The sequence below is a fragment of the Petaurus breviceps genome, unplaced genomic scaffold (genome assembly GCF_028583685.1).
Source record: "Petaurus breviceps papuanus isolate PSGF00001 unplaced genomic scaffold, PetGlider_PUasm1.0 186, whole genome shotgun sequence".
NCBI lineage: Eukaryota > Metazoa > Chordata > Mammalia > Diprotodontia > Petauridae > Petaurus > Petaurus breviceps.
The window spans coordinates 10,559,780-10,571,198 of record NW_027185798.1 but is presented as its reverse complement, the minus strand read 5'-3'; the positions used below and the strand labels follow the sequence as shown (position 1 = coordinate 10,571,198).

Here is an 11,419-nt window from a genome sequence, read left to right as displayed (position 1 = left end):
AGAAGAAGAAGAAGAAGAAGAAGAAGAAGAAGAAGAAGAAGAAGAAGGAGAAGGAGAAGGAGAAGGAGAAGGAGAAGGAGAAGGAGAAGGAGAAGGAGAAGGAGAAGGAGAAGGAGAAGGAGAAGGAGAAGGAGAAGGAGAAGAAATAGAGGAGGCCAGGTAGAGCAGTGGTTAGAGAGCTAGAATTGGAGTCCGGAATATCCGTGTTTGAACCCTGCCTCAGATAATTATTAGCCATGCAACCTTGAGCAAATCACTTCACCTATATCTCAGTCTGTTTCCCCAACTGTAAGATTCAGATAATAATAATGCCTGTTCCACAGGCTTGCTGTGTGGCCCCAGTGAGATAACATGCCATATTTGGTTTGGTGGGCTTTCCAGTGCTCCAAAAGCCATAGCTCAGTTCACGTACTCAGAGGCTAAGTCATTCAACAGGGAGATAAGGGAGCTGCTCTCAAAATCAGAAAGTTCTGAGTTCAAGTACTACTGTTGACCCACACTGACTGGGTGATACTGGACAAGTCACAATCTCTCATGGCTACAGAAGCCCTCAGACTTTAGGAACTCGGGGACCTTTTATACTCTAGAAATTATGCAGGACCCTCCCCCTAAGAAAAGCTTTTCTTTATGTGAGTTATATATAGTAATATTTATCACATTAGAAATTAAAATGGCTTAGCATCATGACAATCACCACCCTCACAGAGCTCTCTAAAAGGCGGGTTCTCCTCAGTGAGTCTCCAGGCACATTTTGAAAACCCTGTTCAAAGACCATAAGGGGCTAACCTGCATTGGCAGGGGGATCTTCCTCACCTAGGGATTCCATATATCAATGAAATTAAAGTGAAATTTCCATATTAAGCTTCAGAAAGAGAGTCAATGAGAGCAGGGTTTGATAGTTAGCAGTGGGACCCTGGAGAAGTGGCTTAGCCTCTCTGGGGCTAAACTCTCCAGGATTTCATCTGTCAGATTTTGACTCAGTGGCCACTAGTATTCTTCAAGCTCTAAATGGATAATGCTCCGATCTCTCCTTTACAGAAGGTAATTGCAGCCTAGAGTTGAAGTGACTGCTGAGAACGCCAGGCTCCTGAGTGTGAAAGATGCAGCCTGAAAGGTGGATGTCCCATCTCCCCCTATCACCTTTCTCCACCTCAGCCCTCTGCAGAGCTAGTGTCTGATGCAAGCCTCAGTAGCAGCAATGTTGTTAATATTGTTAATCAACTAATGATCAAATGAACTGGTCTTTTCAAGCACCATATATGCAGGTGTGTATATATATATTATATTTTATATATTATATATTTTGTTATGTTGTGTTGTATTATATTAGCTTTAATAGTACATGACTGGGAGATCCCATCATTTTTCCCCAGCAGGGCTGGTGGCCTGCATTGTAGGGTCTTCGGTTTAGAGGGAGGTCTTCAATCTGTGGAGGGATTATCTGGGATTTGCCAGGGTAGTTGGGGCTCTCAAGGAAAAAAGCTGGAGCCCCAGGGGGTAGGGACAGAGCCAAATCCAGGCCCTGGCCCCAGCCCAAGGCAGGAACTCCTGCCCCCTAGGGACCCACTCTACACTTTTTTGCAAGCACAATGGGGAATCTCATAACATATGCTTGTCCCACACGCTGAAGGACGAGGAAGGCCAGGTCATATGCCCCATCCTGAGAAAATGTGTGCTTGCAGTGCAGAGCCATCCAGGACCATGCCCACACCAAGCGCTTCTGCCCACTTACCAGCAAGGGCTACATGTCTGTGTGCAGCTATACCGCCTGCAATTCAGCTGGCAAGGGGGCCACACTTCAGTGGCCATCAGAGAAGACAAGTCTGGCCTAGGTCAGGACCAAGAAGCTTCCCGCAATAACTGAAGGAAAAGCTCCCAGCCTGCCTCTGAATGAAAGCAAGAAAGGCAGAGTCACAGGTTCAAAAGGCTTCGGGACTGTTTTTTTACTCTGCAACCATGAATTTCAGCTTCTTCATAAGAGGGCCTTGGGGACCCAGCTTTGATAAGCCAAGTCAACTACAGACAGAACCATTAGTGTGGGACAAGGGAAAGAAGAACAGCACTCCTAGAGGGCCTTGGGGTCTCTCTCTCCAGAGACCAGCCCAGCTTTATCTTCCAGGACCTCAGGGCAGCTCCTCGCTGAACAGCTCCTTCATACCAGACCTGTCTGACATAAGCCCACCTGACCCAGGGCCTGCCCTCAGTTGGGCCTCTTGACTCTCCTGGTCCCTGGCCCCATCCCAGGAAATGACTTGTCTTAGGACTCACATCTTCCTGGCATAGAGGAGAGCTAAGCCTCAGGAAGGAGGGGTGATAGGCTTGTGGGATGAAAGCCCTGCTGGGAAGTGACCTCAGCTAACTGGACTGAGGATTCTATCCCTTTTTCAAGCACCTGATGGCTGTATTCAGGCTTGACTCCCTTGGTTATACAACCAACTCACCTAAGACTAGGAAATATGTTATCTTGCTATAAAGGCTTCCTGGGAAGCCTGCAGATGAGAGGCTCTTCCTTACAAGATTCTTGGGTTTCCTTTCCACACCTTTGTTAGGCGTTCAAGTCCTCCCACATAGTTATTGCTGAATTGCTTTCTAAATAAATAAAAAAGCCACATTTCACCAAAAAAAAAAATAGTACATGATTGGGGAGCCACAGTAGGACATATGTGTATGTATGTGCATGCACATTATATATCTATGTCCTTGTCCACACCCACACGTTCATATATACACATGTGTGCATATCCATATCCATGTGTCTGCACATGTGTGTATGTAATGTGTACATGTGATGTGCATGCATGTACACAGACATACTCATTTAACTGTGAGTTCAAACCACCTTTTCCCCCTCTATTTCTCACTTTCTCCCCCCCCCTTTACTTCCACTACACCCCCACCCCAACACACACACACACAGATTAATTTTGCATCTGACTGAGAGTAAAGTCTCAGGTTGTAGGGATTTTTCCACTAACTTACAACTCCACGACTTAAAAATCTATTGTAAATACAAGTGACCATGTTTGCCCTCCCTCCTTTGCCGCCTCCCACCCTGAGATTGAGCCAGGCTATGAATAAACTGTCCTGGCCCACAGCCACCACCTGGTGGCCAGTGAGGAAATGTCTGACCCCACCACTTCCTTTCTTCCCTCTCAAGGTCCTGTACAACCAGCCTCCCCTCCCCCATCCTATTTCTTCAGCCTTTCACTATTCACAGCCATAGAATTCTATGTAAACTTTACTGCAGATAAAGTCTCTCATACTCTTTCCTTCTTGGTGGAAAAGATAGCGAGATATGAGCATGGCAATAATATAACTAAATGAATTTGCAACTGGCTAAATTAATAGTCATTAATGGCTCAATGTCAACTTCGAAGGAATTCTCCAGCCAAGTGCCCCAGGGATCTGAGCTTGGCCCTGTGCTATTAAATATTTTTTTTTATCAGTGATTTGGATAAAGGCATAATGACACGTTCATTAAATCTGCAGATGGCACCAAACTTAGAGGAAATGCTAACACAAAAGGACAGAGGGTGGACTTCCAAAAAAAAAAAATTCCCCATGAGCTAGAACATTGGACTGCGTCTAGAGAGATGGAAATGAAGAAAGATAAAGTTCAAGTCTTACTCTTGGTTTCAAAATATCGGCTTCACAGTACATGATTAGGGAGGCACAGGAAGGGAAGAGCTCATCTGAAAAAAAAGGAGAACTGGGATTTTGGTGTACTCCAGGCCAAGCTAGATATGAGTCATTGATGTGATGCGGCTGCCAAAGAAAAAGAAGCTAATGTAGTCTGAGACAGGGATACATGGCTTCCAGGAATAAGGAGGTAAAAGTTCCCGTGTACTCGGGTCTGGGTCAGACTACTTCTGGAATAAATATCACGTCTGTGTCATTGTCTTTCCCTGTCCTTCTCTGTTCGCCTGATTTTATCTTTTCCTGTCTCTATCTCTGTCTGTTTTTCTTTTCCTTTCTTTGACTGTCCATCTGTCTATGTCTGTGTCTCTGTCTTTGTCTCCGTCTCTCTCTCTCTCTCTCTCTCTCTCCTGTCTATATGTGTGTGTGTGTGTGTGTGTGATTTTTGCTTGTGAGTACAATAAATCAATTACAGATGGTGATTAAGATACTGGGGATACATCTGTGTCAAGGTAAAGAAAGCCAGGAATTATGAATTGAGCTCAGATGGAGGGGCCAGGGATGGGGAAGAAATCTGTGCATCACAGATTATCTTGGGGTTCTTTCTAGATGAAAATCTGTCATTCTGTGACCCCCGTCCTTAAAGGTGCCCGGGAGCTCTTTAAGAATCTCTACAAACCTCTTCAACTATTTCCTTGTCATTCTCTAATTAGACCTACTCTTCCTTGAGCACTGACACTCAGGAATAATTCAACACTGAGTCCACTTTATTGTTTTTTTCTTCTATTTTTGAATGACTAATATTGCACATTGTTATTCATGGCATACATTTTGATATTGGATTAGGTTCAATTAAGCATTTTATTATTCAGTGGTGGGTTTTATGTGCAGGAGATAAAATGTTGTGTCTGAAGGCAAGTTAGGAGGCCAGTTTGACTGAAAGAGAAAATGTGTGAAGGGAAGTAATAGATCAGAAATGAGACTGAAGTCAGAAGCCAGATTGTGCAAAGCTTCAAATACCAGGTAAGGATGCCCTGCATAGGAGAGAATGTGCTCTGAGGGCCAAAGAACTTATTTTCAGAGGCAGAGACACAAGAATACTGGATCAGGTCAAATTCCAGCTCCCATCTCAGCACTCTCTCTCTCTCTCTCTCTCTCTCTCTCTCTCTCTCTCTCTCTTTTCCTCCCTCCCCACAAGCACACACACATACATCCATATGTATATACACATACAACATATCTACATTCACAATATTTACATCCATGTGTTTTAGAGACAAACATCTAGATACTATAGATTTATGCGTAATCTTTTTATTGGTATGTATGTAAACATATGTATCTACAGAGATCTACAAACTAAGAAAGAAAAGAAAGATGGGGGTGGAGAGAGAAAAGAGGAAAGGATATGATTTACTCAGTTCTATGTTAGTTATGAAAATGCAGCGTCTACAGTTACAGTTTCTCCTATTCCCCTGAAGGCACTACATAAGATGTGGGTTTCCTGTGTTCTCTTCTCTGCATCACCCAAGCTGAGAGACATGAACTGACCACACTACCCCTATCTCCTGGACCTTTCCTGGATCTCTCTTTCCTCTCTAGAGTCAAATAACTGAAGCTCAGAGGGTGAACAATGCAGGCACTAACGTTGAAGGAGGATGCTTTTGCAAGAGATAAGAGAGTTGGTACCGACAGTGTTTCATTGACCTAGATTTAGCTGAAATAACTGGTTTTAGACCTTTATCTCATAGGCAGTACCTCAACAGGCAGCACACTTCAGATATACTGTTTTATCACCTTCTGACCCAAGGACTCACTTCATGGCTGATGCCCCTTTGTTCTCGAAGAGGACCAAAATGGCATCATTATGTTGGAGTCAAGGTACAGTGTGTCCAACTGTGACTGACCAGACCAACAGCAGCTCAGAAGACGCTACCACAGATCAGGTACAATTAGTTAACATGAATATTTGAATACGAGAAAGATCATTGCATTGAACAATGAATGGATCAATCAACAGGCTTTTGTGAAGTATCTGTTTTGTGCCAGGAACAGTGCTAGGCATAGAGGATACGAAGACCAAAAAAAAGGAAAAAGGAACGAATGTGTGTCATCAGGGAGTTTATATTCTTTTGAAAAAAACTTAATACGTTTTTGTTTTTACCTCCTCTCCCTTTCACATTATATCTCTGCCACTCATTACAGAGAACCATCCATTATGATAAAACATTATAAAAAAAGAAAAAATTATGTTGAACAAAACTACCCAACACCTCAAAAAACAACAACATATATTGTACTTTGGAGGAAATAATGTATTATTTAGAAGGAAGTACAGGATATGCACAAAATAAATACACAGTGATTGTTGTATATGTAACTGAATTTTTAGAAAAAGAAACGTATGGAAGACAGAAGGCTAAGTAACATAGAATGAATCTGAATCAGTAAACATTTGTTAAATGTCTACTAAAAGTCCCGGGGATACAAAAGAGCACAAAAGAAATCCATGCCCTCAGGCTGCTTAGGATCTAAAGGGGGAGACAACATGTCAACAATGTATATAGCAAACTAAATTCAGGATAAATAGGAAATAATGAACATAGGGAAAATACTAGAATTAATTTCATTTGTGAGAGTGTGGCACCTTCAGGCACAAAGAATATGGAAAGTATGAAAGCTCAGAATGAGCTGAGGCCCATCTGGGAAGGGAAAGGAAGCAAGGTGCTTTTTTGTTTGTGTGGGATTTTTTGTTGTTGTTTGTTTAGGTTTTTTTTTTTTAATTTCCATATTGGAAGCAGATAAAGGGGGTTCAAAGAAAAGGTTGGACCTTTACTTTGTGTGGTTAGCATAAGAACTGACAATAGACTGAAAAGGTGCTCCATTCATAATTTGCTTCTTTTTTCTTTGCAAAGGCAATCAACCCTTTCATTTTCTATGAAAGGGTGCAAACCGAGATGGGCCTTGATAAAATCAGGCTGCCTGGCCCAGATGAACTAAAGCACTGGATCCTGAAAGGACTGGCAGAGGAGATTGCTGAGCCCCACGGACTGTGGTAACTGAAAGAATCTGGACAATGGGAGAATTGTCATCAGACAGAAGAATGGAAAATATCCCAACTTAAGGGGGGAAAATGGAAGAACAAAGTCTGCAAACTACAGGTTAATGAACTTGACTTTGATTCCTAGGAAGATTCTAGAAGGGATCACTAAAGCAGTATTTGGCAACAGCCATACAGGGGATAGTGATTACAAATAGCCATTTTGGCTTCATCAAAAGTAGGTCATGTCCAATTAAACTTCATTACGACTAAATGAGTAGATGAAGCGAATTCTATGGATCAAGTTTACTGGTCTAAGATGGAACGACTTGCATTAGACCTTTCCAGCCTTCCTAGACCTCCCTCCCCTCCACACACTCTGGACCCAGTGTCACTGGCCTCCTGGCTGTTCCATGAACAAGACACTCCATCTCTTGGCTCTCAGCATCCTCCCCATGCCTGGAATTCTCTCCCTCCTCTGCTCTGACTACTGACCTTCTTGGCTTCATTTAAGTCCCAACTAAAATTCTACCTTCTACAGGAAGCTTTTCCCAATTGCTCTGAATTCCAGTACTCTCCCGCTGTCAGTTGTTTCCCATTTAGCTTGGTTTTTTTTATATCTTTGTTTGTTTGTTCTCTTCCCTCATTAGATTATAATATCCTTGAGGGCAGGGACTTTCTATTCTAAGGACTCTTCTTTTGTACCCAGAGTACTTAGCACAGTGCCTAGCACATAGCAGGTACTTAATAAATGTTTACTGATTGATTGAATATAATCACATGGATTCAGACCTGATTGGATGGCCATATTCAAAGAGGAGTTCTTAATGGTTCTCAGTGGGACAGGATGTCTCTAGTGGAGTCACCCAGAGGTCTGTGCTTGGCCCTAGATGGTTTTAATATTTTCATCATTGACTTATTTAAACTCATAAGTGGTATTTCCATCAAACTTACAAATGACACAAAAATTCAAGAAATGGCTAACACATTGAATGCCAGAGGCATTGTTCAAAGGGATATTTCCAGGCTGGGGTGTTGGTCTAATTTAATAAGCTGAACTCCAATAGGCACAAATGTAAAGTCTTGTACTTGGATACAAAATATAACAGCCCAAGCGTAAAAATGGAGGAGGTGAGGATGGGAAGCAGTTGTTCTGAAAAAAAGAACTGGGGGTTTTAGTGAACTGCAAGCTCCACAGGAGTCATCAATATAATGTGACAACTGCAGAAATGAGTGTGATCTTGAGACTCAGCTTGTGATATTTCCACTATGTTCTGCCCCCACTTAGACCTCATCTTGCTCATTGTGTTCACTTCTATGCCCTTAGGTAAGCTGAAGAACATCCAAAGGAAGGTAATCAGGAGGGCGAAGGGTCTTAAGTCCATGTCATACGAGGACTGGTTGAAGAGACTTGACCCATTTAACCTGGGGAAGTGGAGACTTGGGAAAACACCACAATCATCTTGGAGAACTCGCATGCCATCAAGGGACTCAATTTGTTCCATTTAGCCCTAGAGACTACAACTGGGACCAATGGATTGGAGTTGCTAAGAGACAAATTTAGGCTTTATATGATGAAAAATAAAAATATATTAACAATTAGAGCCATCTAGTAGCAGCATGGACTGCTTGGAGAGGGTGTGAGTTCCACCATCTTCATGGAGAAGGTGGAAGACCACTTTCTGGATAGTGGGAATTCTATTCATGTATATGTTGGAGCAAATGACCAGTTACGTCCTTTCTAACTCCATTTTTTGATCCTTTCCCCAAAGGGCAATACAGATGGGGAAGAAGGACCTGGGTTTTATGTCCCCATGCTTGCCCATTCATAAATTCTAGGACATTGATCAAATCATTTAACTCTATCAAGACTCAGCTACTTTATTGTGAAATGCGGCAACACTTTGGCTATTTGCAATCTGATCCTCTACCTGACCAACATCAGCAGACCAATTAAAACCACAGCTGAAAGTAGTCTCTCTATTGCCTTACATTTTTACAGTCTGTCTGTATCTTTCCTTTAGTTCTGTAATTCACTCCCTTGAATTGTACTTTTCTGTGTGCATGTTTGTAGCCCCAAGTAGGCATCTCATGTTTAAGTCCCACAAATGCTTCATCACTTTCAAGACAAACTATGACTCAGAATCCATTTAAAGCATTGTGCATGAGTCCCCACCAATGTGTTTCTTTTATCAGTCAAGCCTTAGTTCAAAGCATTTAATTAAAAAAGCATAAAAAGATAAATGATAACAAATATTTCCCCCATATACACTGGGTAATACTCTCCTACAGGTTAACATACCATTAGTACATAGTAAGGACACACACCTGTCAGGGAGCGCATGTCACAAATGCAACTAAAACCTCTGAAATTAAAGAGCTGCTACTGTCTTCAGGTAGTCACCAAGTAAACTACTTTCTCCCCTGAGCTAGAGTAGACTGTTTCTGTTCCCTCTGCTGTGAGCAGCTGGTCTACTATGTACCATAGTGGGAAGGGTCTTCCAGCTCCATAGCTTGATAACACCAGAGGTCATCTTTAGCTCTTTTGTGATTTGACCCCACTTCACCCTGCTGCCAATTACCCAATGGGCTACCTAAAAATGCTCTAGGCATCTTTAAGTTTATCTTTTGAACTGTTCCTTCTCTTTTCTGGTCTGAGTCTCTTACCTGACTTGAAAGGTATGTATACCTTTAAACTCCTCTCCCATCTTATTGAGAGTTTGGAGTTAAGGCAATCTGTGGAGCAGGGGTTTTTATTTTGTTCTCTATTACGTCCCTGGTTGCCATGCAAATCAACCTATGATAAGATAAAAGCAGATATAAATTTGAGTTCCTTTCTTCTATTATCACTGCTTTGGTTATGTATTTGTGCTAAATAACAAAATCGATGTTCTCTTTACTTGTTAGATTTCCCCTCCTCACTTCCATAGAATAAAAGTTTCTTGGATGCAAGGAATGTTTCATTTTTGTCATTGTATACTCAGGGTCTAGCTTAAGGATTTACAGGTCCTAGATATTTATTCAGTCTCTGTTAAATGATCTCTTGAGTTCCCTTCTATAAAGGACTGATTCCAAGCTGGAGAAGAGCTAGTACTGGGGCAGCTTAACCGAAGACCTGATTCTCCAAGAGGTTTTCTTTACTCCTACAATGACCTATACCCTGCAGTTGTGGGGGGTGAAATGGGGCAGGGGGGGGATGGATGAGCCCTTTCTTTCTTGCATAGACGCAGAAATACCTCCAATTTCCTCAGATTCTCCTACTTTAGAGACCAGATTGATGGGAACAGGAACTAGTTATTGTCTGGCCACCTATGAATAAAATAGGAATGAGATCCCTCCACTCTGTGGTTTATCAATTTTGTGGTTTGGAAATTATTTTATTTTAACTTTCCCTCTTCAGATGATAGTAAAGGCCTTACAGGAAAAACAAAACACTAGACTTTGCTTATAGTAAACTAAGGTAAAGAAAGGACTACTCCCTATTGAGACCCAAGGATTGTGCAGGAAATGAGTCACCTGTAAGGTTGTTAAGGACTGCTGGTGGCAGGGGTGGGGCTGGATCAATTCAAGAAACTCTGGTGTGTGACCCAATGGAAGCTCAGTTAAGAAAAACTCAGGCAGAACAGAGCAAAGACTTTGGCTAGGAGTCTGGGCTCCTTTCTGCCCTAGGAATATTCATTTAAAACATTGCTTTCAGCTCTAAAATCAAAGAGTTCATGATCATCTCTCTCCTCTTCCTCAGCCTTCATGCTTTCCTCCTTCCTCTGAGCAGCATTGCCCCTCCTCTCAGATTCCATATGCTTCTCATTAGGCAGGACTTTATTACCAAGTGGGGCAAGTCTCCAGCTGGGCCATTGTATGAGACTGTGCTTTCAGAATCCCAGGTCCCTGTCCCAGCAGGAGCCTAAGGAACTCCACTGATTGGGCCATGGTCCCCGGGGAGAGCCACACGCATACACATCTGGACTCTGACATCCTGCTCTCACGGGCCACGGCCATCAGAGAAGCAGGATCCAATGGGAGCGGACAGTGTTTTCCATTTGTGACATATCTGGACAGTGTTTAAAGTCAGAAGCTATTACTTACAGCTCACTGCCAAAAAAAAGCTCTCTCAATCAAGGGGAACAAACCAGGCTCACCACTGTTTAAATAGCCAGCCTGCTGGAGGAGATGTTTGCAAGACCCAGAAGAGGGAGAGGCCACAAAGGAGAATGAGGTCCCCAAAGACCTTTCTGTCTCTGGGAAGTGTCTCTGGCAGCTGCTTCGGCCATGCTGTTTTGCCTGATAACTCTGGGAGGTACAGATCTCATGACTTTCTGCAGACTGTTTCTGCTTGCTGTTTATTCTGTATGTTTTCACACTTGGTTAATATTCTAGTTAGCACTTTTAAATCATTCCCACAAACAGATGTTTTGAGGACCTTCCCAGGCCATCCCAGAACTCATCCAGGGAGGCCTGGCTACGGGAAGACTTTTTACCATTCAGATCTGGTCACCCTGTCCCCTTGCCTACACCCCTCCTCTATTGCCTTGACTGTCCCTGGGACTACCAGAGGGAAGTGGGAGGGGAGAAAGCTCCATAATCATCCAGGGTACCTGGCCTTCCTTGACTGCCTGCCTTCTGCCCAGATGACCCTAAGCCACAGAATTCACCAGGCCTATTGACTGCTCACAGGGCTGGGATGAAATAGGGGCAAGTGTGAGCTAATAAATGTTTAACAATCAGCTCTTTATATATATATAT

The 11,419-nt window shown here is 42.8% G+C and overlaps 1 long non-coding RNA gene and 1 pseudogene across 2 annotated transcripts; both read left to right on the top strand.

Moving 5' to 3' along the window:
* LOC138162043 (uncharacterized) overlaps positions 1 to 2,003 on the top strand; it is a 5,924-nt pseudogene extending 3,921 nt beyond the window's left edge.
* Positions 2,004 to 3,525: 1,522 nt separating this feature from the next.
* On the top strand, positions 3,526 to 9,595 carry LOC138162081 (uncharacterized). 2 transcript variants are annotated; one of them, XR_011168535.1, is made up of 4 exons: positions 3,526 to 3,829; positions 5,447 to 5,582; positions 6,552 to 6,797; positions 8,004 to 9,595. It is a non-coding gene; the product is annotated as an uncharacterized lncRNA (long non-coding RNA). The 2 variants fall into 2 exon arrangements; XR_011168534.1 differs by lacking the exon at positions 3,526 to 3,829 and having other exon boundaries at positions 4,959 to 5,582.
* Positions 9,596 to 11,419: the final 1,824 nt, after the last annotated feature.